This window comes from Pongo abelii, chromosome 13, assembly GCF_028885655.2.
Source record: "Pongo abelii isolate AG06213 chromosome 13, NHGRI_mPonAbe1-v2.0_pri, whole genome shotgun sequence".
NCBI lineage: Eukaryota > Metazoa > Chordata > Mammalia > Primates > Hominidae > Pongo > Pongo abelii.
The window spans coordinates 93,981,500-94,000,639 of record NC_071998.2 but is presented as its reverse complement, the minus strand read 5'-3'; the positions used below and the strand labels follow the sequence as shown (position 1 = coordinate 94,000,639).

Here is a 19,140-nt window from a genome sequence, read left to right as displayed (position 1 = left end):
AAATTATTTAGCCATTGTTTTTAAAAAATCTGCAGCATGAGTTAATCAAAATAATATAGAATTTTTATTACATATAGAAAAAGGAAAATGGTACCTATGTAAGGTGATGAATATGTTAACTAAATTAATTGTGGCTACCATTTCACAATGTATACATATACCAAAAATCAAATTGAACAACTTAAATAGATCCAATTTTATTTGTTAATTGATCTCAATAAAGTGGGAAAAAAAAAGTAAAAGGAAACCAATAAAACAACTTCTAATTTTCAAAAAAAGTTCCTCCACGATGAAGAGGGCAACAAGAAACTAAATGGATTAGGGTCAGATCTTTATGAGTACACATGTTGTTTTATGAATACATTGTGAACACATTAATAAAAAGTGAGATAAAGCTTTGCTCAAGTTAAAAATCAAACAATTTAAGGGCACCTTTTTCAGTCCTATATAGATGTAAACCAATTTTTTCCAATTCTTAAACATATTTTAGTTCAAAGGATGTCAAACCTATTTTTAAGAATGCAACAAACTATGATTCAAGGATAATCATGATGAAAATATTAATTTTTTATATGTGTCTACAGCTATTTTTGTGTGTCTGTTGATAGTCACTGTTCTCTTTTTTCTACTTTTTAATCCGTAATTCATCCATGTTAGTTTTTTCATTTATCCGGTACAACCTAATAATAGATTTTTCATATTTCCACTATTTCAGGATTGAACAGTTTTATAGTCATCACAATGATTCAGAGATTAGGTACACAAATAATTATGGTTAAGAACACGAGCTGACCTGAAATTAATACAAGACTTAAGATAAAGATATAATGGCCTATACATTTGCTACGGATAGGGCACAAATTTGATTCTACGTTTGTAGGAACCCATGTGAGAAAGGAAACTTGGTCACTATTCATAGTATGCATAAGCTAAAACGACAATGACAAAACAATCAATAAAGAGAAGTACAACTATTTTAGGTTCCTAATAATTACAACTTGGCATAATGCACAGTAGCTTCCTTTGATTATTAAACAAAACTAGGCCTTCAAAGATGAAAAAAAAAAAAAAAAAAAAAAAAAAAGAACACGAGCTGCTCATGATGACAATAATAAAAATATCACAATAGAACAAGTTATATGATCTCATAGTATTGAAGAATGATATTGACGTTTTTATTTTTTAACAATCTGTTCCAAGTAGTACTTGCAAATGCTACTAAACTTCTTAGTTTTACTTTTATTTATTATAACTACATTTTTAAATTTTACTTCATTATATTTTAAATTTATTATTCATTATCACATTGCTGAACTTTTTCTTTTCAATCTACTTTCTTTGCTTCTCACAGTTGTCTTTACTTAGGATTGTCCCTCTTTTCCTTGAGACTGCTAATCAAAACATGACAGAATGGTACGTAATTAAAGATATCCATATGGGTCAACTCTGAACACTCTGTGGCCTTGATTCAATAGAAATGCTCATGTCTTGACTATTTCCTAACACCGTTCCTTCCCCTCTTCAGTCTTCTTAAATATGTTTGACAGCTAAAGTGAAAATTATAACATTATCTGATGTAGTACTGAATGTATGTGGAATAAATATATAAGAATTTGATATAATAAATGGAGAGAGTATGGGGATGTAAAGAGAAATAAGGTATCTGAACTTCACTCAAACTGATAAAATGACATCAGTAGACTCTAAGTAGTGTGTATATAATGTAATACTTAGATCAGATACTGTAAAGGCTGTCCAAAGAGACACACTCAAAAATAAGATCAAACAAAATAAACCTCTAAAACATGCAATATTGGGAAACTTGCCCCGATAGTCACGTAGGTTCTTTTCTATTTTCCCTAAGTGTCAGCCGGTTTGAGAAATAAAGGGACAGAGTACAAAAGAGAGAAATTTTAAAGCTGGGCATCCGGGGGAGACATCACATGTTGGTAGGTTTCATGATGCCCCACAAGCTGCAAAACCAGCAAGTTTTTATTGGGGATTTTCAAAAGGGGAGGGAGTGTACGAATAGGGTGTGGCTCACAGAGATCACACGCTTCACAAGGTAATAGAATATCACAAGGCAAATGGAGGCAGGGTGAGATCACAGGGCCACAGGACCAGGGTGAAATTAAAATTGCTAATGAAGTTTCGGGCACCATTGTCATTGATAACATCTTATCAGGAGACAGGGTTTTGAGAGCAACCGGTCTTACCAAAATTTATTAGGCAGCAATTTCCTCTTCCTAATAAGCCTAGGAGCGCTATTGGAGACTGGGGTTTATTTTGCCCCTACAGTCTCTACCATAGAAGATGACCACACCCAGGGGGGCCATCTATATACCCACCCCCAGGTGCATATTCTCTTTCCCAGGGATGTTCCTTGCTGAGAAAAAGAATTCAGCAATATTTCTCCCATTTGCTTTTGAAAGAAGAGAACTATGGATCTGTTCCACCCGGCTCACCAGCGGTCAGTTTAAGGTTATCTCTCTTGTTCCCTAAACATTGCTGTTATCCTGTTCTTTTATCAAGGTGCCCAAATTTCATATTGTTCAAACACACATGCTCTACAATTTGTGCAGTTAACACAATTATCACAGGGTCCTGCGGGGACATACATCCTCCTCAGTTTACAAGATGACAGGATTATGAGATTAAAGTAAAGACAGGCATAGGAAATCACAAGGGTATTGATTGGGGAAGTGATAAATGTCCATGAAATCTTCATAATTTATGTTTAGAGATTGCAGTAAAGACAGGCATAAGAAATTATAAAAGTATTAATTTGGGGGACTAATAAATTCCATGAAATCTTCACAATCCATGTTCTTCTGCCATGGCTTCAGTCAGTCCCTCCATTTGGGGTTCCTGAATTCCCACAACAATGCAATCCACAGGTATATAGGACAAAAAGCAGACAAAACAAAAATCAAAAAATAAAATGGCAGATTTAAGCCCTAGCATATCAATAATTACATTCAATGTTATCTTCAAAACATTGCAATTAAGAGACAGAGACTAGGAAAGTGGAATAAACATTACCAAACTCTATGTTTTCTACTAGAAACTCACTTCAAATATAATGAAGACAGGTTCAAAGTAAAAAGGGAAAGAGAAATATAACAGAAACTTTTTATAAAAGAAGCTGGAGTAGCCATATTAGTATCATGAAAAGCAGATGTCAGGGCAAATAAACTTCCTAGTGACAAAGGCATAAAATGAAGAAAGGTTCTGTCCATTGAAAGAAATGGTAATTTTAAAGGTATATGCAGTAAACAACAGAGCTGCAAATTACAAAGAACAAAAACAGTATTGAAAGGAAAAATAGACAAATGCAAAATTATAGTTGGAGACATCAGCACCACTTTCTTAATGCTTAATAGATAAACTAGACAAATTGGCAAAAATATATAAGAACTCAACAACACCATCAACCAGTAGGATCTAATCAACATTTACAGAATACTTCATCCAATTGCAGGGTACATATTCCTTTCAAGTAGAAATAAAATAGCTTCTCTTTGCAGATGACATAGTTTATAACATAGAAAATTCTAAGGATTTGCAGTGCTCCTAGAAACCATCAGTTGAGTTTATCAAGGTCAAAGGATAAACATGAAATTATACAGCCAAATATATTTATCACAGGATAAGCATACAAAAATCAATATAATATGTAATACTTTCAATGAACACATTGGATATATAAACTGAAAATACCACTTACATCACCCAAAAGACTTATGCACAAATATAAGAAAAAGATATGTATGACTTGTATGGTGAACACTTCAAATCATATCAGAAAGAAAGAAAACCTAAATAAATGTAGAGGTATATAGTGCACATGGATTGAAAGATTTAACATAATAAAGATGTCAATACTCCTAAAACTGATAAATAGACATTTTCAATTCCTTTAAAAATTCCAAAAATATATTGTGCAGCTATAGAGAAGATTTTTCTAAAATGTATATAGAAATACAAAGAAATTACAATAGCTAAAATGACTTTTATAAAGTGGGAGAAAATTAGTCTACTTGATTTCAAAATATTATTCAGCCACATTATTCAAGACCATGTGCTACAGGTAGAGGGATATATGCTTAGATGAAAAGAACAAAAAAGTCTCAGAAATAAACCCCTACAATTATGTCTGATTTAATTTAAGTGTGAATACATTCAATAGAGGAAAGACAAGCTCTTCAACAAATGTTGGGACAGTTGAATATTCAGTATTCAGTAAAAATATTCAGTAAAATTTTAAAAGACAAAAAAAAACCTCAACCTAAACGTCACATTTATAGAAATTAACTCAAAGTTGATCTTGAAAATAGATGATTGTTAGATGATAGATAGATAGATAGATAGATAGATAGATAGATAGATAATAGATAAGATTGAAACCTAGAAAACTTCAGAACAAACATTGGAGGAAACCTTCAGCATATCAATCTTGGGCGTGAATACTAAAACTTTACATGAAAACCACTATCCATAAAAGGAAAAAATGAGCAATTGAATTTTAATTGTATCTTTCTGAACATGAAACTGTTAAGAGGCTTAATAGACAATATACAGAGTAGGTGAAAATATTTGCAAACAACATATTCTGCAAAGAACTAGTATCTATAATATATAAATAACTCACAACACAAAATTAATAAAACAAACATCAATGAGAACATAGACAAAACATGAGATATTTCATTAAAGAAGATAAATAGATGGCAAATAAAACAACCATAACAGTTTAAATCACTAATTATTAGGGAAATTTAAATTAAAACAATTATGAGATACTTTCACACACCTATCAGAATGGCTAAAATTAAAAAAATGATGTTGTCAAATAGTGGTAAAAACATGGAATCATTTATACAAAACTGGTGGGCATGTAAAATAGCACATCCACTGTGAGAAAAAGTTTGGCATTTTCTTAAAATACTAAACCTGCAATTACCATAGGACCCAGCAGTTGCACTCCTGGGCACTTATTCAAGAGAAGTGAAGAACTGGTCTCATAACATCCTATAGACAAATATTATAACAGCTTTATTTAATAGTGACCAGAAACTGGAAGAAGCCCATATGACTAAAGAAATATCATAGAACCATTCCATACACAGCAAGGAAAGAACTAAACCACTGACACACAATAAACCTGAAAGAATCTCCAGGTAATTATCTTAAGTAATAAAAACAATCCCCCAAGTTACGCACTGCAAGATTCCAGTTATATAACATTTTTAAGGCCAGGCACAGTGGCTCATGCCTGTAATCACAGCACTTTGGGAAGCTGAGGTGGGAGGATCCCTTGAGCCTAGGAATTTGAGACTAGTCTGGAAAACAAAGTGAGACTCCCATATGTATGCAATAAATAAATAATGAAAAAAGTAGATGGGCATGGTGACAATAGCCTTGGTCTCAGCTACTTGGGAGGCTAAGGCAGGAGGAGTGCTTGAGCCTGGGGAGTTGAGGCTGCAGTGAACTATGATCTTGCTGTTGCACTTCAGCCTGGGTGACAGAGTGAGACTCTGAACAAATAAAAACAAAAATTCTTGAAATCACAAAAATATAGAAAATGGGAACAGACTAATGGTTAGAAGGGGTTATGGAGGAAATGGGACGGGGGAATGTGGGTGACTATAAAAGGCGACCTGAGGGGTCTTTGTAGTGAGGGAAATGTTCTTATCTTTACTGTATCGATGTCAATATGAGGCTGTGATATTCTACTCTAATTTTTCAAGATGTTATCACTGGGGAAAACAGATTAAAGGGTAATAGGATCTTTCTCTTACATGAACCTATGATTATCTCTAAATAAAAGGTTTAATTAAAAAGGTATTTGGGGTAATTTAAGAGGGTAGACTCTAAAGAGGGCAACTCTAAAGAAAAAATTCAGCATAAAGAATGTCAGTTGTATATGTCAGGTGTCATTGACTATGTTAAGGTATTAAAATTACAAAATGTGAGTTTAGCATAATTGTCACATGTACCCTAAAACTTAAAGTATAATAATAATAATAATAATAATAAAATAAAATAAAATATAAATGAAGATGATTAGAGAGACAACAAAGTTTGGTGAGTAAGGAAAGAAAAGTAATCAATTATTAGGTGATGTTAAGGGCAGAATGTGTTAGTATTAACGTCAACCAGTTGCCTTTTCCTTCCTGAGAATACATGGGACATTACTTTTCAGTTCCTTGGCACTTTGGAAGGGCAGTTTGCCTGGTTCCAACTCATTAAACATGAGGAGAAGTGATATGTGTCAATTCTGAACCATTGGGGTTTTTTGAGTCTGGTTTGCTCTTTAGCCATATGACCAATGATACTCTTAATTGTGAAGGCTGCCATCTTGTTCCATGAGTGTCTTCCATGTGAAGTAGAAAACCTCACTACTAAACCTACAATAGCTTTTTGTTTTGAGAGAGAGGGGAGATTAAGAAGGTCATTTTTACGTGTTTGGCCTTTGAGATTTTGAAGGCATGTTTTGCCTGGTGTATGCATTTGCTGTTGCTGTGTAACAAACCACAAACTTAATGGTTCAAAATAATACCTATTTATTCACTCACAACTTTGTAGGACAGAAGTGCAGGATGATAGGTTGAAGTCTCCTCTTGAGACATGGGAGGCTGAAATCAAAGTGTTGGCTATCTGCATTCCTATCTGGAGAACTAAATTTTTTTTTGTTTTTGTTTTTGTTTCTTTTTTTTTTTTTTTCATGCCTGTTACTAGGAGAATTCAGTTCCTGGTGTTTGAATGGCTAAAATTCCCATTTTCTTGCTGTCTGCCGGCAAGAGGCTGCCTTTGGCTGCTTAAGGTCATGCACATTCTATTTCAGATGGATATTTCTGTCTTAAAATCACAATCTGCCCTTGTCATGCTTCAAATCTCTCTGATTTCTTTTTCTGCCATGAGCCAGGGAAAGCTTTTGGCCTGTGAAAAACAAGTGATTATGTTTTGCCCACAAGATAATCTAGGATATCTCTGTTTTTAGATAAACTAATTAGTAAGCTTCACAACATCTGTAAAGTCCCTTTTGTCATGTGACCTATTTATGGGCATGATATCTCATTGGCTTTATAATCCCAGGGTTTGGGGGTGGATAAACTTAAAGTGCAATTACTCGAATTTTGCCTGTCACACCTAGCTTAAAGCTAGCCTATTCTCATAACCACCATAGGAAATTCATCTATTCAGTTTTACAACATTCACTAGGTAATGCCAAACATTTTGACAAAGTAGTTATATTAATATATGTTTTCACTAGGAACATATGAGTTCCTATTGCTTCAGATCCTGGCTAACACATTCTATTGATTTTTTTTTCTTTTGTCGATCCAGTGGGTATATAGTAATGTGTCCTTAATGTTTTAGTTTGAAATTGCTTTTATTACCGATTATGTTGAGTACATTTTATAATTTTGTGGACTATACTTGTCGAAAGAACTACTTGTCTATTTTCTACTGGGTTTTCATTTTTTTAAATTAATTTGTAGAAAATTAATATGCAATAATTGAAAGTTTTACAGTTTTACAGGTATAAGAAGAAAATACAAAATTGAAAATATTGGGAGCAAACAAGATGGGTATGATAAATGGCCTAAGACGAATGAAAATTAAACTTTGGGGTGATGGACACATTGAATAAATAAGGAAGAGAATAATTTACACAGCGAAGACCCAAAGGAGTGAAGTAGGGATTAAATCTAGCACATTTCTTGACTTTTAAAAGCGATATAAAAAGGAGAAAAACAAAACAAAATGAAAATAACACCCCAAAAGCATAAACTGGGACAGTAAAAATCTAGTCTGGCTAGAGAGGCAGCAAAAGCAGATTAGTGGCCTGCGAACGAGCAAACCAAAAAAAAAAAAAAAAAAAAAAAGGAACCAAAGAAAAATGAATGCAGCTTATATTTAAATACATAGAAAGCTGGAAAGAGAGAGAGAGATCATCATCACATCGCTGCACTCCAACCTAGACAACAGAGAGACCTTGTCATAAATAAATAAATAAATAAATAAATGTCTAACTTGCTATTATGTTTTGCATTTGAATAGTGTTTCTCATTACTTTGTATTTCATAATCATTTATCAACATGAAGCATAAAATTTTAAATAATATTTTGATTAAGAAAAGAATTTGAGAGAACGTACATTTACAAGGGCAAAACATGGCCTTTCCCATTAACTACACAGGTGAAGGGAGAGAGAGAAAAAAAAACAACTTAATTTTACAATGATACATACCTTTTAAAAATCATGCCGTATTGTAGAAAATATAACAGCACTTTAAATTAAATAAGAATCATGATTCTCTATGGCTAAAAGATCCAATATTCAAATACGCAAGCAAGATATGTAAAAAGAAATCAGTCATGTTGTTTCAAATAGCAACACAACTATCAGCTGAGAGTGTATTAAATCAGAAAACAAATCTTGTTAAATTTTTCCCAATTCAAAAGAAGCCATGAGTATTTTTAAATCAAGTTCTTTTTATCTTCCTTCATATTTATTTTGCCTCAAAGATCTGTATCAACATTCTAAAATATATTAAAAATTTTATGAATGGAAATATCAAATGTTTGAAATGATTAGTATTGCATTGGGGAATATACATATATATATATTCAATTTTTTATTTTCTTAGACTAATTTGATTTTCTAATTTTTTTATTTTGACACGAATTAGGTTATAATGTTTTAAGATATCAGTGTCTAATACAGATATTTTACATTGTAAATCTTTCTCTGTTTTACAGAAGTTTGAAATCAAAATATTCTCTATTTCCTATTATGTGGATAAAATTCTGATTGTTTCAACATCAGTGATTATGAGTAATGACTGCTGGCATAACCACATTTGTCTACATTAGCTAATTTTTACATTGTAAGGGCTAGAAATGATGTTCTACTTTCATAGGTGATAATTGTACGTGTTTTCATGTATTTTTGTTAAAATTTCAGCTGTACAATATTGGCAGTAAAACAAGAAACCTTTAATGCCTAGAATGCACTATTTTGATTTAGTCTGTGCAGTTTTGTTTTACTATGTTTTTCCCAAGAAAGAATATGGGTACTTGAAATGTTAACAATATCTAATTTTGTCAGCTTTTTACCATTTTATATTCTTCCACTATTTAAATCTACTCATATTTTTTCTCATTCTTTAAATAACTTTTAATGCCATTGGATACAATATGTAATACAGCAGAGAATGCTCAATTTTATATTCTATAAATGCTAGGGTTCTATGTCAACTAAAATCACACAAAAACAGTTTTCCAGATATATTCTATAATCTATTTGCTTCTTAACTGGTCACAAATTTACTACTGCCCTTAAAATCAGGCCATGGAAAAGAAATCAATTAAAATGTAAGTTTAAATATGCTTTTTGTCATTTCTATTTAATATCCTTTATTAATAATACAAATATTTTATATCCAAGACTTTTTGACACCAAGGGAATCAGCTTCCTTGATACAAAGCAAATTTTTTTGCAGAAAAATATTTTTAACATAAAGTTCTTTCTTGGAAATATTCAGTAACTATAACATTATATGTTTACTGGATTGCCTTATAAAAATAAGAAAGGAAAAGAAATACAGTATATGATGAGAGTAAAAAGTTTCTCAGAACTGAATATTTGAAAAAATTTACTTTTTGAAGATAAACAATATAAGAATTATTTACCAAGCTTATGGCAATATCACATCCTACCAGTAGCTATAAAGTAGCAGTGCCATCTGTCTAGGACTCTAGCAAGCATTCATAATTATATGTTTTAGTTGAATTATTCATTATTTCTCTCATGCCTTGATCTCTGTTCATTTAATGGTACCTTATTTATTTATACTTGCTGACATATTTATATTTTTGTTTCTTATACAATACATTCAATATATATTTTCTACTCATGTTGCTTCATTTAAAAATTAGTTGAGCAATTCAGGTAGATTAAATGTCTAAAGTCCTATAATAATTATAAGTTTCATTTAGCAAATGATTATTATATGATGAACACTGTGATAAAGTGTTTACATATTTTTATCTCATTTATGGGAGAGGATAATCTTGACCTGCCTAGTGCTGGAGATCACGGGAAGGAATGACAATTTACCTACCACTGTTTACTGTGGAATTGTGAATACATTAACTGAACTTGATAAACTTATGCCTATTACATATAAAAGTTTGTAGTATTAGGGTGATCATTATTCTGATAATTATTATTTTACCACAATTGATTAAAATCCACACTATACAGAGTCTTAAATGTAATTTAGGAAGAATAAATCTATGCTAGAAGTCATACTTTGTATTAAAAGCCATGGAGTTGGATATTTATCACATAACAGCTATGTCCTAGGCAGCTTATCAAAACAGCTTACATGTATCAACTTTCACCAGTGATTGACTATTAAAAGAAATTCCCTAGGCTAATACTATTCTCTAAACTTTCTGTGATGATAGAAATATTCTATATTGGTGTTATCCATTACAATAGCGACTAGCCATATGTGGCTGTTGAGCCCTTTAAATGTGGCTTGTACTATCTAGGAGCTGAGTTGTTTTATATTTATTTATTTATTTATTTTTATTATACTTTAAGTTCTGGGATACATGTGCAGAACATGCATGTTTGTTACATAGGTGTACATGCACCATGGTGGTTTGCTGCACCCATCAATCTATCATTTACATTAGGTATTTCTCCTAATGCTATCCCTCCCCTTTTCCCGCACCTCCTGACAGGCCCCGGTGTGTGATGGTCCCCTCCCTGTGCCCATATGTTTTCATTGTTCAGTTCCCGATTATGAGTGAGAACATGTGGTGTTTGGTTTTCTGTCCCTGTGTTAGTTTGCTGAGAATGATGGTTTCTAGCTTCATCCATGTCCCTGCAAAGGACATGAACTCATTCTTTTTTATGGCTGCATAGTATTCCATGGTGTATATGTGCCACATTTTCTTTATCCAGTGTATCATTGATAGGCATTTGGGTTGATTCCAAGTCTTTGCTATTGTAAATGGTGTTACAATAAACATACATGTGCATGTGTCTTTATAGTAGAATGATTTATAATCCTTTGGGTATATGCCCAGTAATGGGATTACTGAGTCAAATGGTATTTCTAGTTCTAGATTGTTGAGAGATCACCACACTGTCTTCCACAGGGGTTGAACTAATTTACACTCCCAACAACAGTGTAAAAGCATTCTTATTTCTCCACATCCTCTCCAGCATCTGTTGTTTCCTGACTTTTTAATGATTGCCATTCTAACTGGCGTCAGAAGGTATCTCATTGTGGTTTTGATTTGCATTTCTCTGATGACCAGTGATGATCTTTTTTTCTTGTGTTTGTTGACCATGAAAATGTCTTCTTTTGAAAAGTGTCTGTTCATATTCATCACCCACTTTTTGATGGGATTGTTTGTTTTTTTCTTGTAAATTTGTTTAAGTTCCTTGTAGATTCTGGGTATTAGCCCTTTGTCAGATGGATAGATTGCAAAAATCGTCTCCCATTCTGTAGGTTGCCTGTTCACTCTGATGATAGTTTCTTTTGCTGTGCAGAAGCTCTTTAGTTTAATTAGATCCCATTTGTCAATCTTGGCTTTTGTTGCAGTTGCTTTTGGTGTTTATTCATGAAGTCTTTGCCCATGCCTATGTCCTGAATGGTATTGCCTAGGTTTTCTTCTAGGGTTTTTATGGTTTTAGGTCTTAGGTTTAAATCTTTAATCCATCTTGAGTTGATTTTCATATAACGTGTAAGGATGGGGGATCCGGTTTCCATTTTCAGCATATGGCTAGCCAGTTTTCCCAACGCCGTTTATGAAATAGGGAATCCTTTCCCCATTGCTTGTTTTTGTCAGGTTTGTCAAAGATCAGATGGTTGTAGATCTGTGGTGTTATTTCTGAGGCCTCTGTTCTGTTCCATTGGTCTATATATCTGTTTGGGTGCCAGTACCATGCTGTTTTGGTTACTGTAGCCTTGTAATGTAGTTTGAAGTTAGGTAGCGTGATGCCCCCAGCTTTGTTCTTTTTGCTTAGGATTGTCTTCGCTATAGAGGCTCTTTTTTGGTTCTGAGTTTTTAAACCAAATTTGAAATCTTAATGTCTATGTGCCTAGTGGCTACTGTATTAGAAAATGAAATTCTAGAGAGTGTTCAATTTGAAAGGCATTAAGATGCTAACCCCAAGACCTTCAAGTGATATAAAATACTCAGATTCCTGGAAATATATAGCAACCACAGTTGTGATAGTGCCACAATTAACAACTCATAGTCAATCAAGTTTATTTTGAAACACAAGTTTGAAACACACAAGTTTATTTTGAAACAAACCCAGACCCCCTAAAATCTCCTTCATAATATTTTGCTAGGCAATTTTAAAAGAATATCAGCTGCTGTTTTTAATGCATAATGACAATACATTTTCAAACCTAAATAAACTCATCAATAGTTAATACCATTAGGTCTTTAGTCAGTTTTTAAATTTTCCCAATAATCTTATAAATAAAATTTTCAAAATAACTTTAAATGCTTTCCATATCTGCATATTGGTATGGTAGGTTTGCATTTGTTTGATAAGTTTTATAAAAGTCTTTGAAAACCTCTTTGGCTCATTTCATTCTATTCTGGGAGTTTTCAACTTAGTGGTTGAAAACCTTTTTGGGCTTTGTTTCTTGGGTAGACTTTTTCATATTCTGGATTTGCAAATATCTTATTATCTGTATTTTGACTTTAGCTAATTTAGGAGTAGCATTATTTAATATTTTTCACTATCCTCAGTATTTTCTAAAAGCATTTGGTAGAATTGAAATATTGTTCAATGTCAGCTTTTCTTTTCTGGTAAGATTACCTCATTGGAAGTGTTGTTTGCTTCTATCAGGAGGCATATAGTAACCAGTGATCTAGTTTTTCTGTGTGAGTCTCACAGCCGTAATTAAAGACTAGGTCCAACATTTCTTCAATTTTTTTTAAATAGTGGTAATATAATTTGAACATTTGTTCCTTATTCCCAAGCTGGCATCTGTAATTAAAAAAAGCTTCTCTAGTAATGATTTTGCTCTCCTAATGCAAAGTTTTTTAATGAAGGATAAGTGGTATTCCCTTTTATCATTAATAATTTTTAAAAATATAAACCCTAGAAACCACCAAAGGTTACTATGAATTTGTTTTAATGTCCTTATTAACTCAAGAATGTAAAGATATTTTATATATTTCAATCCACTGCAGTTGTCATTATTTTTCTCCTCAAATGATTACATCCTTGACCACCAGATGTCTCTTCAAGTTGGCTCCTAAGTAGTTTGAAAATGACTTATCATTTAAAGGTGCTAAATAAAAAGCAAATCCTTCTTATAGAAATGGCTAGCTCAGAAATATTTGTGTGCATCTATTTCTGAGCCCTTTATTTTACCTGCTATATATACAGTAATCCTTCTTACAGAAACTTCTAGCTCAGAAATATTTGTGTGTATCTATTTCTGAGCCCTTTACTTTACCTGCTATGTATACAGTATTTATCTCTCCCCAATCTAATACCACACTATTTTGATGACATTTATTTTAAACTGCACCATGGCACCAAGAGAAACATTTCTTCCACTTAGTTGTCTTCTCTCAAAGATTTTTGGTAATTTTTGGATTGTTGCCCACCTATATAAATTTTAGCATTCATCAAATTCCTTAATAACGTATTTTGGAACTTTTAATTGACTTATAGTGAATATATAGATCCATTTGTTTGAAGTGTATGCCATCATGATTTTGAGTGTTTCCAACCATAAAAAGTCTGCCTTTGATCGTCTGTTGTATTTTAAAGCTTCAAAAATATTTTTCCAAATGTCTTATAAGCTGAAGGCATGTATTTTATTAGTGTTTTTCTGCATACATTTTTTATTACAAAGTTAGATGTTATTACATTGTCTAACTATTGCTATTGGTTAATAGGTGTAAAATCAATTATTATTATTATATTGATCTTATAATGAGAATGCTTATATTTATTTAATTGTACTATTTTCCCTATAGTTTGCTTATTTGACTATGTTGATCATCCATTCAACTGCAAAATACAGATAATTTTGATGTTCTTTTTAGTTTATAGCCACCTTTATTTGTTTTATCATGTTTCTGCACTTGCAAAAAGTTTAAAAACAGTGTGGAATATATAGAATAATTCATTAAGGACAAGCTTTCTTTTTTGTTTCTAACTTTAATTGGAATGCATCTAGTAGTTCACTAATTATGCACTCTGTCATATGGCTATTTACTTAAATAGCTATCCTCAACGAAATTAAGAAAGTCAAACTCTCCTCTTAATGCAATTTTATCATCATCGACTGTGGAATTGTATCACATGTATTTTGGATTTTTTTGAGTTAACCATATTATTTTAATTTTTAAAAATAATGTGGTGAATTAAACTACCAGATTTTCAAAAGTTTAACCAAAAAAATGCATTTCTGGCATAAATCTTCCTTGACTATTATGTACTTTTTTTTCAAATAATATCAAATATTTTCTAGATTTGCTTTGCCACAATTATTTTTGCAACTAAGTTCATTAATGTCCTTTGCCTTTATTTTTTTTCCCTACTGTCTTTATCTGGTTTGGATATAAAGTTAATAGAACACATAAAAATAAAATAGAAATATTCTGTTCTATGTAAAATGGAATTACCTGTTTCATCATTTTGGATTAAATTTACCTGTAAAGATTTAACTACTAAATGAACTAATAGGAGAAACTTGATTTTTAAATATATACTACAAATTCATGTAATTTTAAAACTTTGTTAAATATAATATAGTATACTTGGTACTCAGCTTTGGAAATGAGTACCTTACCAGTAGACAACCGTCTCCCCATATATAAACCCCATCACTTTTTCATCCTCCTTCAGAGCTGATCACATCATGAAATTCTTGATAAAATTACATGTTTTAAATGTTAACACAATATACATAAAAGGCCTGAGGAGGAAAGCGCCGATCAGGGTACTATGTATATCTTTAGCATTTGACACTGAAGAAAGTTGAAAAATAGAAGTTACTGTGAATTGAGTATTTTTTATCCCTAAATATAGCCATGAGACATTACACACACATCTTTTGTGCACCTCTGGAAGGGTATTATCTGTAATATCATACAACTCAAATCATATTCATATCCACCTTCCTCAAACCTTCCTACTTTCTATTTACACCTCATTAATTAAAATTCACCCACATTCACATTTTGTATGCATTTAGTGTATTTGGAAAAACAGGTTAAGCTGTGATAAACTGTTTACTGGGAAGACAGCAGCACTTTGTTCTATATCATACCTAGACAGCTATCTTAGCAAGGAACTATTTTGATTTATGGTCACAGAGTTCAAAAGCTCTGCTGTTCAGCATCCTTCATCCTCATCTTATTCATTGATAGTATTCTTCTCAGGTTATGTGAAAATTAGCTACAAAAGTAAACATAGCCTACAAAGTGCAAACTTAGCGATAGCTATAGTCAATTACATTTTTAAAATGATTCTATAGTTTGTTGAGTTCTACATGACAAATAATTCAAAGTGTAATGTCACAAATTATAATATTCTGAAGTTATGGGGGGATATGGTTAAACAATTAAGTGACAAAACTGTTCTCGTGTGCAGCCAAATCATTGGAATATTAATATAACTTGAATTTTAGAGTAGTGTTTTATTTTGTCTTCTTGAGGAAATGAAATCTGTAAACAGCTTTGAAAGTAGAAGTATTTAATCTGGAAATAGCTAGCTCAAATAAGATTCCATGAGTAAACATGGCATAAACTTCAGTGGCTTCAGCAGAGAGTAGGTTTGTCTACTTTGTGGCATATTGTGTGTTATGCATCAGTCATGTTGTCCACAGGGATGGTCACACATTTAACATTCCCGAACAGAAATGTCCTAGTCAATCCTCTGGACCTCCTTCTCTTGGCAAAGCAAGGGAAACTCCACATTCAGTCTGACATGATTGATGCAGCCCTTTTGGCTGCTTCTGCTTCAAATGAAACAATGATACGGTCCTTCAGTCTGAAATATTCTCTTGCATTCACTGCAGGCTTTTGCATGTAAGTTGTCCACAGTGGTATGGAAATATCCTTGCATCTGAGAACTGTGCACATCTATAGTAATGACATGGTCTGCCTCAGGCACTAAAAGCAAGTTTTACAGAAACTGGAGCATAACTCTCTTTCTTCTTATTTTTTTTTGAAGTATGCACAATATGAGAGTACTGCTTTCACTTTGGAAGACAATGTCTTTTATATACATATTATATATATTATATATATTTAATTTGGTTAAAATATACATAACATAAAATTGACCAGCTTATATATTATATTATATAGTATAATAAAATGTATTATACATTACATTATATAGTATAATAAAATATATTATACATTATATTATATAGTATAATAAAATATATTATACATTATATTATATAGTATAATAAAATATATTATACATTATATTATATAGTATAATAAAATATATTATGCATTATATTATATAGTATAATAAAATATATTATACATTATATTATATAGTATAATAAAATATATTAAATATTATAATAAAATAAAATATATATTATAATAAAATATGATATATATCACAATAAAATATATATTATATATTATAGTAAAATATATGTTATAATAAAATATAATATAGTAATAAAATATATGTATATTATATTATAAATATATTTAATTGGGATAAGATATATGTAACATAAAATTGACCAGCTTCACTATTTTTAAATATATAGTTTTGTGCATTCACATTGCTGTACAACCATCACAACCCTTCCTCTCCAGAACTTTTTTTTAATCTTCTCAAGCTAAAATTTTTAGCTCTTAAACAATAACTTCCCATTTCCCCTTTCTCTCTCATCCTGGAAATCTTCACTCTACTTTCTGTGTATATGAATTTGACTTCTCTTAGGCATCTTATATAATTTTACTCATACAATATTTCCTTTAGCATGATGTCTTCAAGATTCAGCCGTGCTGTAGCATCTGTCAGAATTCCATTTATTTTTAAAAAGGACTGAATAATACTCCATTGTAAGTATATGCTACATTTTATTTCTTGTGTCATCTGTTGATGGGCATTTGCGTTGTTTCTACCTGTTTTTCTGTGAATAATGCTGATATGAACACTAGATCATTTTACTAGATGACTGCTAGCAACATGTTTCTATGAGTTTTGTGTACATGACCTGAGAGTATCCCCTCAGTAAAGGAAGTGAATGGATCACAGATCTGCTATTCAATGCCATTTCCATGGTATAAATATTAGAAAATAGAAAATATTACTAATTCCTGGCATTATTTTGCACGTGTAAAATTTAAAAAAGAAAAACAAATACTAGAACCCAAAATAAATTTCATGTGGTCACTTAATAAGTATAGATGAATAAACGCTTGTATTTTTTAAATAGCAATGTTAACTTTTTAAAAAATAGTAAAGACTATAATAAATTCTCTAAGTAAACCTAAAAGTAAATATGAAAAATTGTTTGAAATATGTCAAAAATATTCACTAGAAAAAAAATTTGAAACATTAAAATATAGACATTTCTCAAAAGAAGACTTATAAATAGACAACAGGTATATGAAAAAATGCTCAACATCCCTGATCATGAGAAAAATGCAAATTAAAACCATAATGAGATGCCACTTCACACTTGTTAGATTGGCTATTATCAAAAAGATTGAAGCTAACAAGTGTTAGAAAGGATGTGGAGGAGATGAAACCCTGTATTCTGTTGATCGGAATGTAAATTCGTACAATAATTACTAAAAATAGTATGTATGTTCCCCCCAATAATAAAAAATAGAACTACTGTATGATCCAGCAATCCCACTACTGGATATATATCTAAGAAATAAACCACCAGCTGGGAAAGATATGTGCACACATTTTAAGTTTTCACACCATAAAAAATGATGTGTGTGATTACATCAAGATAGAAGTAATGCCTATGTTAATTACCTTGTTTAGTCATTCCAAAATGTGCACATATTTAAAAAAAATATTGTACATCATAAATATATAAAATGTTTATTTGTCCATTAAAAATAAACTTAAAAAGTAAATATTGAAAATTACTTAATATTTTGGTGAGTTGCAAGATTGTTCAATGGGGGAACATCATCTATTTCCATGTAACAAAACTGCACTTCTATCCCCTAAATCTATAAAAAGGAAAAAAAGAAGAATTATCTCTTCAACAAATGGTTCTACCAAAAGTGGATATCTATATGCAAAGGACCGAACTTGGACCCGTAAATTATAACATAAGCAAAAATTAAATAAATCAAAGATCAAAATGCACATATTAAAAATGCAAAACTCGGCCGGGCGTGGTGGCTCACGCCTGTAATCCCAGCACTTTGTGAGGCCGAGGGGGGCGGATCACAAGATCAGGAGATGGAGACCATCCTGGCTAACGGTGAAACCCCGTCTCTACTAAAAATGCAAAAAATTAGCCGGGCGTGGTGGCAGGCGCCTGTAGTCTCAGTTACTCGGGAGGCTGAGGCAGGAGAATGGCGTGAACCCAGGAGGTGGAGCTTGCAGTGAGCCAAGATCACGCCACCGCACTCCAGACTGGGAGAGAGAGCAAGACTCCGTCTCAAAAAAAAAAAAAAAAAAAGCAAAACTCATGGAAGAAAACATTGAGAAATAGATTTATAGCATTGGATTTGGCAATGACTTCAAAAGAACAAGCAACAAGGAAAAAGACAAATTGGATTTCACAGAAATTAGAAATGGAAAATCAAAAGACAGTATCAAGAAAGGAAAAGATACCTACTTAATGAGAAAAATATTTATAAATCTTATATATGAAAAGAGTTTAGTATCCAAAATATGTAAAAGACTTGTACATCTCAACAACAAAAAGACAAGTGACTCAATTAAAACAATTGACTGAAGACCCCAATAATCACTTCTTCAAAAAGACATACAAATGGCCCACAGGCACATAAAAATAAAGTCAACATTGTTAGTTATTAAAAAAAAGTGAATCAAATGCACAATAACACTTCACATGAAATTGTATAACTGTAATTTAAAAATCAAAACACAGACAG

General features: G+C 31.8%; 1 long non-coding RNA gene across 4 annotated transcripts in view; it reads left to right on the top strand.

Moving 5' to 3' along the window:
• The window catches only part of LOC129047963 (uncharacterized), a 246,145-nt gene that overhangs the window by 56,774 nt on the left and 170,231 nt on the right, over positions 1-19,140 (top strand). For all 4 annotated transcript variants that reach the window (XR_010136445.1, XR_010136444.1, XR_010136447.1 and 1 more), the window contains exons 4-5: positions 1,352-1,413; positions 17,027-17,109. This is a non-coding gene — a long non-coding RNA (uncharacterized LOC129047963). The remainder of the gene's footprint in view (positions 1-1,351; positions 1,414-17,026; positions 17,110-19,140) is intronic.